The 12,470-nt window shown below is 45.5% G+C and overlaps 1 long non-coding RNA gene across 1 annotated transcript; it reads right to left on the bottom strand.

Moving 5' to 3' along the window:
• Window positions 1-1,676: 1,676 nt before the first annotated feature.
• Window positions 1,677-10,140, bottom strand: LOC127474483 (uncharacterized). The gene is made up of 3 exons (XR_007905873.1): window positions 10,125-10,140; window positions 3,750-3,843; window positions 1,677-1,692 (listed from the first exon to the last, which is right to left on the bottom strand). It is a non-coding gene; the product is annotated as an uncharacterized LOC127474483 (long non-coding RNA).
• Window positions 10,141-12,470: the final 2,330 nt, after the last annotated feature.

Genomic DNA, 12,470 nt, shown 5'->3' on the forward strand with positions numbered 1-12,470 from the left:
TTGGCCCATTCCAGGCTGAACAGGTGTAATAAAGTAGAAAGCCTCAGCTCAAGTAACCTGAGCTGACTTCCACGTGGAGAATCGGAGGGAGAAGGTTTTCGAGCTGGAGTTACTGCAGTTAATCCAATAAAGATTGTGCCAGAGAAGACAAGGGGAATTTTCTGGCTTTTAAGTCGAGGGGAAAGCACAACTCTGCAGAAGTAAGACGGGCTTTTGAAGACATAAAGCAGTATGTGTTCCACAGCTCTGTTGCTCACATCTTTAAGTACAGGATTTCAGCACTCCCTGCTTTCATTAAACAGGGACCGTTATTTCCAGCAGTGACAGCTTCACATCCCCTCATTTTCTTTTGGATGTGGAATTCCCTTCTCTGCCCGAGCTCGATGCTGTTTCACAACACCAGGCTCCAATCACCTCAATTCTCTTGAGCTTTGGCAGATGGAGTTAGGATACAGCAGTACTGCAGCAAGACTGCAGATGGTTTCAAACAACTGATTTCAGCACCAAAATGCTTGTAATTCCCGTTTTAAGTGGAGCTGGCTTCCCTGGGGGAAGTGCCTGCCTCTCCTAGGTGCTGCAATGAGATAGTAGAGGGAGAGACACACTCTAAAAGCCCAGTGCTAATAAAGGACATTAGGAGCAACTTGCCCTTTCTGCTGGAGTAAAGCTACAATGGGGCAGAAAATGCCACGAGGTTTCTTCATCTGCAAGTTTCCCTGAAATGCACCCAAACTCTTGGCTATTTCCAGAGGCAGAAGGATCCTGACATGTGTTTTTGCAGAAAATAGCACTGTCATAGATTTCCTCACTGAAAGCCAGGTAGAGGGATAGTAGAAATAATAACACTAATAGAAAAATAAAAGTAGCAATTGTAGCAGGAATAATAGTGCAATAACTCAGCCTCAAACTACAGTCTCTGTCCAGGGAACTGGTCCAGATTGCAGGGGGAAAGGATGGGATGTTTTTTTAAGCTGGGTTTAGTTTTGGTCACACTCACTGGGGCTGCTTAAATGTTCATCCTGACACAAGAAAAGGGCCAGAACAACAGTGGGAGTATCTGGAAGAAAGTGAGAGCTGCCCCCTTAAGCACCTATTGTAATAATGTTTTGTTTAAAAAGATAAAGATATATAAATCAGATATTAGGAAGAAATTCTTGGCTGTGAGAGTGGTGAGGATCTGACACAGGTTGCCCAGAGAAGCTGTGGCTGCTCCATCCCTGGAAGTGTTCAAGGCCAGGTTGGACAGGGCTTGGAGCAACCTGGGATAGTGGAAGGTGTCCCTGCCCATGGCAGGGAAGGTTGGAATGAGATGAGCTTTGAGGCCCCTTCCAACCCAAAAAATTCTGTGAGTCTGCATTTCTGTGATAAATATAATGAGGAAACAAGGACAATAAGGAAAATCCCCACAGATTTCCCTCAAAAAACGACAGCACAAGGAGCTATTTAAGGGATTCATGAATTAGAATTTTGAGAATTTTTGTGATTCTCTGATTCTGTTGTAAGGCTCATGCAAAGTTCGGGGGGGTGGTAAAGTTCTCCATTTGCTTGTGATTGTGAGAAACTTCCAGATTCCTGTAGGGCCATGGTGGGATATAGACTGGGCTGTGTGTTTCCTTGTCCTTAGGTCAGTGTCCTTGTAGAAAGTTGCTGCCTTCTGTGACATGGCCATGGCATCACCAGGCTTCTCTTTCACTATTAAAGTGAGAAGAAGCAATGTTATAATAATAATAATTATTATTATAATAATAAACAATCACCTAAAAATGTTGGTGAGGGAAATTAAGTCACCATAGCAAGAATTTAAAGAACAGAAGCACAGCAAAGGTTAAAAGACATTTTAAAGCAGCAAGGTCCTACCCACTGCTCAATTTTAAAGATTCGTGCTGCTTCTTGTTGATGAGATTTGTGGGCTTCAAGGCTAAATTCTAGAAGAAAAACACTCTCCAAATTGACCTGAGGCAATATTTCACACCTTTGGAATTAAAGACATGTGCAGTGTCAAGCCCTGCATCCACAAACAGCTGGCAGGGCTGAGGGTGTTTCAGTATAAACTCCAAGATTTGAGTCTTTCTTTCCTTGAAATGGCACAGGATGCCCAGAGAAGTTGTGGGATCTCCGTCCCTGGAGATGATCAGAAGCTTTCTGGAGATGATTTGGGGTAACTGGCTCTGGGTGGCCCTGTATGACCAGGGAGGTTGGACCAGGTGACCCCCAGAGGTCCCTCCCAACCTCAACCAGTCCATGATTTGGTAAAGCTGGGTGGGAAATTATTTTATATCCTGCCAGGATTCAAAATAATTATGTGGGGATGAATTCAAGCTCTTTAAATTTTGCTCCTGAAAAACTGTCTCTCTTCCCTCTCTCGGTGTTCTCCTGGCATTTGCAAAGCCAAATGTTGTGTCCCCGCTGTGCCAGGTACAGAACAAGGAATTTTTCCCATCTTAGGTATGTCCTGGGGATTGGTCTCCTGCTACAGCTCTTCCTTTTTGTAGGAATTATCAAAGGTTTCTGCTGGTTCATGCCCTGAATCTCCACCATCACAGGTGAGAAGGTTTATGAGACTCTTGTCTCTCCTGGAGCAGAGGAAACATGTTGCCTCTGTGAGCAGAAACTCCCTGTTGGCACAACTGTGGATCCTTCCCTGCAACAGAGGGCTGAGATGAAATGGTTTTTAAAGCAAAACAACTTCCCTGAAACATCCTTGTGCAGCTCCTGTGCTCTGTGAAGGCTGGAACAGGAAAGCAGGAGGTGCCCAGAGGAGATGCTTTAAGCCTGGGTGGGAATGGCATTGCAAGGCTCTGCAGGGCAATAAACTGAGCAAAATATACAGGGAAAAAAAAGACTTACAGAAAATTACATCACTGCCTAAGGAATTTGAGGCAGGCATATCCTGATGATGCCACCCTGCCACCCTTCACTGCTCCTTCCCACACCTCCAAACCCACAGCTGGCTCTGTTTTTCCTGCTGTCAGTGCTGATATCACACCATAGACATGATTTTATAAGTACAATAAACCCCAGGGCTCCCCTCCCCAGGACACCAGATGCCCACCAGTGGTGGAGGGTTCTGGGAACAGACCCCTCTTGACTTTTCCTGGGGGCTGAGAAGGTCTGAATTCCTGCAGCATGAAGCTGTAAAAGTCAGGGATACCAAAGATACCCAAGTTATTGAGGCCACAAGACTGAGCAATAAATCACAGGGCATTACTGGGATGATTTTGTTATCTTTATGACGTACATTCTCTCCTCCTCCCATCCCCCTCCTGTCCACATGACTTGTGGCAGCAGCAGCCCACTGCATTTTTGGGAATGAAATCATCAGGGACAGCAGCAATTCCGACCCCAAAGCAGATGGAGAGGGGAACCTTGTATTTAGAGCACACTCCAGGTTTGTTTTTGCAGGCACAACGTGCCCTTTCCTCCCTCTTCTGCCATTCAGCTCATGCAACAAAATCAGTTCATGCCAAGGAAAAAAGCATTGACTCTGACTCAGTTGGCTCCTTTCCCTGCCGAGAGGTCTCCCTGGTGGATCTGAGATGGATGTGGGCAATGCCTGCAAGGGGAGGTGCTCCTCAAAACCAGCTTCTGTCCTGCAAAAACTGCTTCCTGCAGCACTTTGAAGAGCCATAACTCGCTCCAAAGTCCCCCCAGACCCACAGAAACCTTCTCACCTTTCCCGGTGAGTTTTAGGTCGGCGCTGAAAATAAATAATCACCGAGGAAGAAGTTTATGGGGGGAAGGCAACTCACCCTGGTGGGAGGTTTGGCACAGCAGATGCTGCAGACGGGACCACAGGCGAGTTGGTGAAGGAAAGGGCAAACATGGGAATTGCGTTTCCCGGAGCTGAAGGAAATTTGGGCAATAAAACGAAATATTCTTGAAATGTGAAACACGCTTTGACTTTTTTTCCACAATCTGTGGCAAAGCTGCCTTATGTTTGCAAATGTTCTGGAGAGGAAAGAGGCTGTTTGCAGCAGGGGAGGAGGGTTTCGACAGCAGCAAGGATTTGAATGAGAGCAGAGAAAGAACAGGACCCCCAGTAGTTTCCTTCCTGCATTTGCAGCAAGAACAAGTGAAAATATGGACACATTTCCCAGGCAAAATCGTTCCTTCTCACAGAATTGCACCGTTGCACCACAAGCCATTAGTTCTCCAAAAGCAAACTGATGAAACTTCCATACAGTCAGAAGTTCCCATAAATGCATCTCTTACCCCATACAAAGAGGGTCAGGTTGTTTGACAGGACCCCCCTTTTCACTCCTCCCCCAGTGAACAACACTGGCTTCTGGTGACAACCACAGTTGACATTATTGAAGCATTTCAGTATTACATTTCTCTTTTCATTTTTCATCACCTTTTGGCTGAAATTCTCCAGGCCTGAGCAGTTCAAAGGAAACAGTTTGAGGAAATGAGAACAAAAAAAAAAAAAAATATCCCAGGCTACTAATTTTTTTAGAATGATATGATTGAAAAATTAAATAAAAGCCTCCTCCAAATAAATGGTTATGATTTAAACAAACAGGCTGGGACACTCAGAGGGGGAGTTTTGAAAAGAGTTTGGCTGGAGAATTATATTTTTCTGAGGAAAATGGGACTGATCTGGAAAACGCTTCTAATGCAAAGGTTATCCCATGAGGACACAACAGTTGTGCCCTTTTCCAAACATGGATGAGGGGTGACAATAAAGATATACTAAAGAATAATGAAGATATTTTGTCTCAGTGAAGCATGGTCAAATATTTACTCAGAAATTATAAAGTGAAAGAGGCAAAGTCTCCCACACCACTTTTTCTCTGACTTATTATGGGAGCTCACCTCATATTGGAGGTGTATTTATAGACATCAGCTATGGATACAGCTTATGGAAGCAGGATCAGCAGGTCATGTTATAGATGGGTGGAGAAAGATGTCCATAAACTCTGCCCTTCCTTTCCTGAGCATCCAGGATGCTCATCCACCCTCTAAGCTTATTTACCACCTGGTGCTCACAGTTCGTGAGTTCAGCCCTGGAAGTTCAACACCTGCCTCCAGCCCAAGCTCTTTTCCCTCAGGTTCTGTCCCTGGCCAGCTACACCCTCCTGACCTCACAGTTAATTATGGAATTACATCCTATAAAAAGGGCATAATGCCTTTAAAGAGCAAACTGCACTTGACTGCAAAATGACACTGAAAGTCAAGTTGTTCACCCTGTGTAGGCATGCTGATAAATGAGTTTGGAAATTATGTGACTCTTCCCTGAAACCCACCTGAAGCTCCCACCTTTCCTAGCAATAAATCCCTCCCATTTTTTAGCACAAAAAATGGTCACAGGGGGAAATGCTGAATGAAATTCATGGCTGCTGGAGGAGTCTGGGCACAGGATGGCAGAATGTGCTGGTTTTAGCTGGGAGAGAGTTAATTTTCTGTTCAGGGTAATTTGGGCACTTCCTAGTTTTCGAGGTGTGCCACTCCCAAAGCTCAGGAGTGTTGTGTACATGTCATTTTGTCAGAGAAGGGTAGAATCATGGAATGGTTTGGGTTGGAAGGGACCTTAAAGATCATCCAGTTCCAGCCCCCTGCTGTGGGCAGGGACACCTTCCACTAGCCCAGGCTGCTCCCAAGCCCTGTCCAACCTGACCTTGAACACTTGCAGGGATGTGCATCCTTTAAGAGCTCTCCTGCAGCAAGTAGGACAGCAGAGTTGAAGGAAATTTGTGGTGGTTCACCTCTCCAGCTGCCACAGCCACCATTCTCTGCTTCTCCTTCTTCCAAGAAGAGCCACAGCTCTGCAGGGAAATATATTCCAGCTCCTTCAGGTCCCAGCTGGAGGCACAGATGGGACAAAGCAATGCAAGATGTTAAATCTGCCACTGAGAGAGAGCACTGTGCTGCTTTCCAGTTCCCATCATCCCAGGAGATGCCTGGAAGTGAAGTGGCTTTGCCAAAGCAGCCTGGAAAACCAGTGGCAGCTTTGGGAATGAGTTCTGGTTTCATCTCTTGCCTTTCAGGACAGAACAGCCTGTTGAAAATGTGGTGTCCCCTACTCACACCAACAGATTTGTCTCCCAAAATAGAGGCATTTAGACCTTCAGAGGCAAAACTGGCCCAAAAATGCCCCGATTTAGCTTTCAAGTGAACCAGCAGAACACGAAAATACGAGAAGCAAAAAAAAAATTCCAGATGTTTTAACCTTCTTTTGTGGGAAAGAAACAAATGAATGCAAAAAATGGGGCGAGGAGCAGGTATTGGGGCATGGATGGGGCTCTCAGAAGGAACCCCTTTCCTTCACAAATCACAGGCAAATCAACGTGGCTTCAGGGCAAGAGCTCTGGTGAACTGGACTTTTTTTTTTCCCAGCAACCAAAGTGGTTTTGCTGTGGTCATAATTTAGTTCCCCAAATTGAAAAAAGGGAGTGTGGAAGTGCCCTGGGGGAGAGCGTGTGGTTTGTGTCTGTGTAAACGTTGGTCCAGACAAACCCCAAAGAGTCCAGAAAAAACCTTGGAGCCGCCACAGGGGCAGAATGAATCTGTCAGCTGCACATACCACACACTTACCCCCCTGCACGTGCACATGGCTCAGACAGCTCCTGATGGATGGGACGATTCGGAGTTTTTGACAACAGCTTTTTGTTGTGGGGGAATAAATGGGGTTTTTCCAGCAAGTCGCAGAATGAGTAGAGTTTATTCGAGTGCAGAGAATGCAGAAGGCAACAGAGCAAATGGTTTGTGAGGAGAAGAGCAAATGGAATGGTTTTAAAATTTAAAATTTCAACGAGGGTGGGAGAGGTTTGGAGAGGTTCAGAGAGGTTCGGAGAGGAGAGACTTAATTCTACCAAAGCCTGACAGGACAAGGGGGATTTGTTTTAATCTAATAGAGGAGAGATTTAGATCAGATATTAGGAAAAAATTCTTCCCTGTGAGGGCTGTGAGGCCCTGGCACAGGTTGCCCACAGAAGCTGTGGCTGCCCCATCCCTGGAAGTGTCCAAGGCCAGGGTGGACAGGGCTTGGAGCAACCTGGGCTAGTGGAAGGTGTCCTTGCTCATGGTGTAGGTTTGGAACCAGATGATCTCTAAGATCCCTTCCAACCCAAATAATTCCATGATTCTATGGCCCACTGACTGTAGCACTGCTCACATTTACAGCTTCAAGACGGTCCCACAGCAGCAAATGTTCCCTGAGCAGGAATTCCTTGCTTCCCTCATCTCCTGTCCCATGTGATGCTCCACGTGGGTTCTGGAACAGGGAATGGTCCCACCAGCCCACAGTCCTGCCATGTGGAGCTTCACCCACAGACTCAGCTGCACTTGGGCCAGTTTCAGCAGTGAAATCAAGCGGGTTTTAAGTGAAATAAAGCTGGTTTTAAGTGAAATGCAAAGGGCTGCAGATGGTTGTGTGGGTCCTGGGCAGCTCATGGTCAGCACTGCTGTGAGGACAGACAGGTCAGAGAGAGAAACCATCACCTTTCTGCAGGGTGAGCTGGAGCCAGGAGTTTCTCATGGAGGCTGGAGGATTTATCTTCTAGAGGTGTGACCTCCAAAAGTGACATTTGGGGTATAAGAGGCCCATCACTGAAACCTCCAGCACAGGAATTGTTATGCCTAACAGGAGGAAGTTAAAGAAAGGACAAAAAGGACAGCTGAAAAAAAGAGAAGATAATACAGTGACTTCATATAAGTATTCCAGGGGTGACACAAGGGATGTATTAACGTCATGGAAATATTGACACTGGGCTGAAAATCTAAAAACCAACATAAGATGTTTCATGGTCTGTTAAATCACATGATGAAAGGCATTTTGAACAAAAAAAAATTATTTTGTACAAAGGAGTGTTGTTCTCCAAGAAAACAGACCAATAACAAATGGATTTAATACAACAGAATGAAAAATAGCTAATAATAATAATAATAAAAATAATAAATCCTGCCATTAGATTTTCACAGCCTAATTATTCACAGTGTTAGTCACTAATGGCCTGAGACATCCCCATCACAGACACCACAAACAGTCAGGACAAATGTGATTGGAGATAAGTGACCTGAATTATAAATAATGATAAATAAGAAATACATTTTACAGTTCTTTCATACCCCCAGTCCGTGACCCTCAAAGAACTTAACGAATCCATGTGACCCTCTGGTGGCAGAAGACTTTGCTCACCTTAAAATGCTGCATTTGTGAAATAATTAGGCAAAATATCCAATGATCCCTCAATTTGTGGCTATTAAACACTTTGCCTTAATCTCCGGATGAAAATGCCACTGCTCACTTGAAACTTCTTGAAGGACCTGACAAAACTTCAGGTTCTCCCAGTTTTTCAGAGCAGTGGTTCAAGCATTTTCACATCATTTATGTGAGTCTGTGAAGTTGTTTAGTCCATGAGTACTCAGTCTGGTAGGGGTTGTTATGGTTCACTCACAGAAGAAGAGAGTGAGAAGTTTGTCATCACCCTGGAGGATCCAGGTTCACCTTCCTGACTTACACCTGACTCAAGTCCAGAAACTTATTCTATTCTTTCTTTTTCGAATTTGGACAAGTGTAGCTTTTACTGTTTCACATTTTTCAGATGTATTTTTTCCTTATTGTGGAAAGTCTTAGAAACAGTTGAGATATCAAAATGTTGACTTATTTGATAACCCAAGTATTTGCCTTGGAAAGGTAAAAGAAGATCTCTGACCTAAAGTAATGAGCTAATAGAGTTTGTGTTCTGACTCTAGAGAAAGGAGGAAAAGAGATGAGAAATTCATAAATATATTCATGCCTTCAATCCACTCCAAATGATTGAACTCCCCCAGGCTTGTAAAAAACAGAATGCAAAGGAATTCTTGGATTTCCTGGTAAGCAAATCATTCATTAATAAAGAACACTTCATTGTGGATAGAAACACCTTCTGTTTGATTCTTTACAACACAGAAGCATCATCAGCTGCCTGGCATGGAACTTTGGAAAGGTCAAGATTAGCATTAATCATATTTTGGAATGCTGACAAAGGGTATTTTTGCTGCTAGACCAAAAAAAAATTTTAAAAGTATAAATAAAAAAAAAGAACTTCATTTTACAAATTCCCAGCACATTATTCAAAGCAAGAGAAAAACAATTTCCAACTGATTTAGAAGCAGAAAACCTGATTCTCTGTTGATTGGCAACCAGTTATTATTGCTCTTCATCATTTGGACACCGTAGCCCGAGGATGCACCGATGTGACAAACACTGTGCACGTTCTGGAATGGAAAGTTCCTTCCTAAATAACCAAAGCAAAGCTGGGAGGAGAGGGAAGGAGTGGAGGGGTGGAGTGATTTACTCAAGGTTACTCCACAGGCAGCACAGTCCCAATCTCTCCAATCCAAATCCAACAGGCACGTTCTGGGATTGCAGGTGGAGGTCTTGAGCTCTGACTCTGAGCACACCCCCTTTGACACCATATTATATTATCTGTACATGTATTTGTCCCTGACAAAGAGATCACACAGTGCCAGAAGAGCCACTTGAGCTTTGCCACAACCACCCACACACCAGGCAGATGTTACTGAAAACAACACCATTTTGAGACCTAAACACTTCACCTTCTCCAGAGCTTGAGTTCCAGCTGGCTCCATATCATTTACTTCAGAGATTTCTTGCTCAGGGCAGATTCCTGGTCCAGACCGTCACAGTGGGTCTGCAGGACACTGTGAGAGTGAAGGTTGAACTTGGAAGTTCATTCATGGGGTGAACACAAGACTTGGGTTGGGTAAGTGCTTGCCTGTGATGCTAGAAAAAGCATGAGAGCTCTCAAGGGAGAGGAGAAGAGCAGAGAAACAGGGAACAGAGCACCAGGAAATACAGATGGAGCACAGGGAAAGCTTGGGAATTGGTAGATGGTGGCCCCAAGAGTCCCACTGTCCACAGAGACATTCCCAGCACAGCTCCTACCAAGGGGTGCCTTGGAGGTCAGCAGCAAACCTTCAATCATAGCACCTGATCATCAGCCATGTGTGCCATCAGTGTATCCCTGGCTTTCCTGATGGCTACCTTTTGGGATGGCTGTCATGTCCATAACAAAAGCCATTCTTGGGTGATTCAAACATATTTGCAGCTACTGCACCACTAATTACAGTGATAGTTCAGTAGGTTTGCATCAACAGCTAAGGGAAGGTCATACACTCACCAGAGCTCCTCTTATTCCTGTGTTCAGTCTCCCAGGTCATGGTTCTTCCACTACATCCTCCAGGAGAGGCCATTCTGCAATAGTGACAACAGTTGTGTGGCAAGAATTGTTCATCACCTGAAAAGGAAGAGCAGAGCAAAAGCCACTGCTGTCACTGGGAAGTTGGTGTTTCCTTCTGCCCCACCTGACTGAAGCTGGAAAATCCTCAGGAAGGGAAAATGAGGCAGTGATGGCTTCTTCTATGTCTGGTTTTCTGATCAAAGAGGGGAAACAGGATCCTGGGGAGACTTGGAAAAGGATGGGGACTTGGATGCTGATGGGGAGTGGACACTGGTATTTTGGAAGGCCACTTTCTCCAGCTACTCTGTCCATGCAGCTGAATTACAGAATAAAGCTGAGAGAATTGGGATGGTTCAACCTGGAAAAGAAAGGCTTCAGGGTGACCTTTGCGACCTTCCAGCACCTGAAGGGCCGACAAGAAAGATGGAGAGAGACTATTTAAAAGTGCATGGAGTGACAGGACAAGGGGGAATGGCTTCACATTGAAAGAGAGCGGGTTTAAATTGGATATTAGGAAGAAATTCTTACCTGTGAGGGTGGTGAGGCCCTGGCACAGGTTGCCCAGAGAAGCTGTGGCTGCCCCTGGATCCCTGGAAGTGTTCAAGGACAGGTTGGGAAGGGGCTTGGAGCAACCTGGGCTAGTGGAAGGTGTCCCTGCCCATGGCAGGGGATGGAACTGGATGATCTTTAAGGTCCCTTCCAATCCAATCCATTCCATGACAAAATAAAGCCTGTGGGTAGACAGAGAGATGTGCTGTTGGGTTCACAGTACAGACATCATTCTTCCTGTGCACCAGGACTCTGGAGTGGAGGAGACCACTGTAGACCCCTGTGTTATCAGTCTATAATGCTGAACTAAAGAAAAGCAAGGTTCAAGACAAAATTATCACTTTTCCTTCCACTTTTAGGCCCAGTGAGCTGTGTGTGTCTCCTGCTTCTCCTAGAAAACCTGGCCACTCTGCACAGCCCATGCAGAGGGAGGGAGGGCTTTCACCTTGTGACTGATGGAGCCATGGGGCATATTCCCCTTCTCACACGAAGTATGTTTTCCCCTTATTTCAGTGCCAACTTACCCAGGGAGCACAATAACCAGGTGTTTTAATACTGGATAAATTACTTCTTCCAGCAAGGACAGCTGGGGGAAAAAAAAAAAAAAGAGAAAGAAAAAATAAAAAAGAAAGCCTGGAGGGGGAAAACCAAAGCACAGCTTGTTCAGTGCTGCTACAAGGAAAGCTGGGTAATCGTTTTCAGAGGAGGAGTGCAGGCATGGAGGGGCTGGGGGGGACCCTGAACAACTTATCTGCTCTGTTGAACAGAAGGAGGATAGGAGAGAGCAGCAACCAAGATGCCAAGGAGATGATAATATACACAACTGCTCTGCAAGAGGTGAGGGCTGTGGCTCGTGCAGTGTCAAGGTAAACACAGAAGTTGCTCTGTGTGTGCATGTGTTGCCTGTGGGGCTCTTTTACAAAGGAAATCAGGCAGCTCTGTGGCTGAAATCACTGTGGGAGGGTGTCCAGCTCCAATGCTTTGGCAGGTCGTTTGGGAGGTTGCTCAGTTTTGCTCCCTATTTCCATTTTTCAGAGAGGAGGGTGATACCTGGGTTATCACAGTCAGGTCTGACCAGGTAGTGAGACCATCCCTGCTCCTGAAACGGGCACTGGTTGTTGCTCCATGGATATGTAAATCAACATCCTGCTGTGCCTGACCTATGCAGGACGAGGGGGTTTTGCTGTTGCCTGCAGGAAAAGCACTGAGCTGTTTCCTTTGGAACCGCAGGAGCTGATGCTCTTGCTCCTGAAAGTTTGGGGTTCACTTCCCAGCAAATGGAGAGATGGTGATGCTTGAAAAACGGAAAATATACCTGTGACTCAAACCGTGGGAGGCACCAGCCCTCGGGCAAAGCCCTCCCTTTGGAACGTGACTGGAGTGCCTGAATTAGGAGCACGGGTGTCCTGGTACTCTTAATGTTCCATGAAGGGAGGGGGAGCTTCCAGAGAGGGGTTTGGAACATCTTCTCATGCCCTTCGCCCTCTTCAGTGTCACCTGAGGCATTTCAGGGCAGGGTTTCTGCTAAAGTCAGACTGAAAAACTGGTTCTTAGAGCAGCTCTGAATATGTTTCATGACCTCCATCCTGGATCCCTGGGAAACAAGGCTGTTAGGCTGTCCATGACAGCATCACTCTTTGGAAAGAATGTAATTTGCTGCAGAGCAGTAAATGGGAAACAGATGAGCTCTATAACCCAGTAGGCCATTTATGTTACATTTCTGCAAATGCAGGCTTG

This window comes from Manacus candei, unplaced genomic scaffold (genome assembly GCF_025592945.1).
Source record: "Manacus candei isolate 608988 ecotype Guabito, Panama unplaced genomic scaffold, ASM2559294v1 h1tg000042l, whole genome shotgun sequence".
Classification (NCBI taxonomy): domain Eukaryota; kingdom Metazoa; phylum Chordata; class Aves; order Passeriformes; family Pipridae; genus Manacus; species Manacus candei.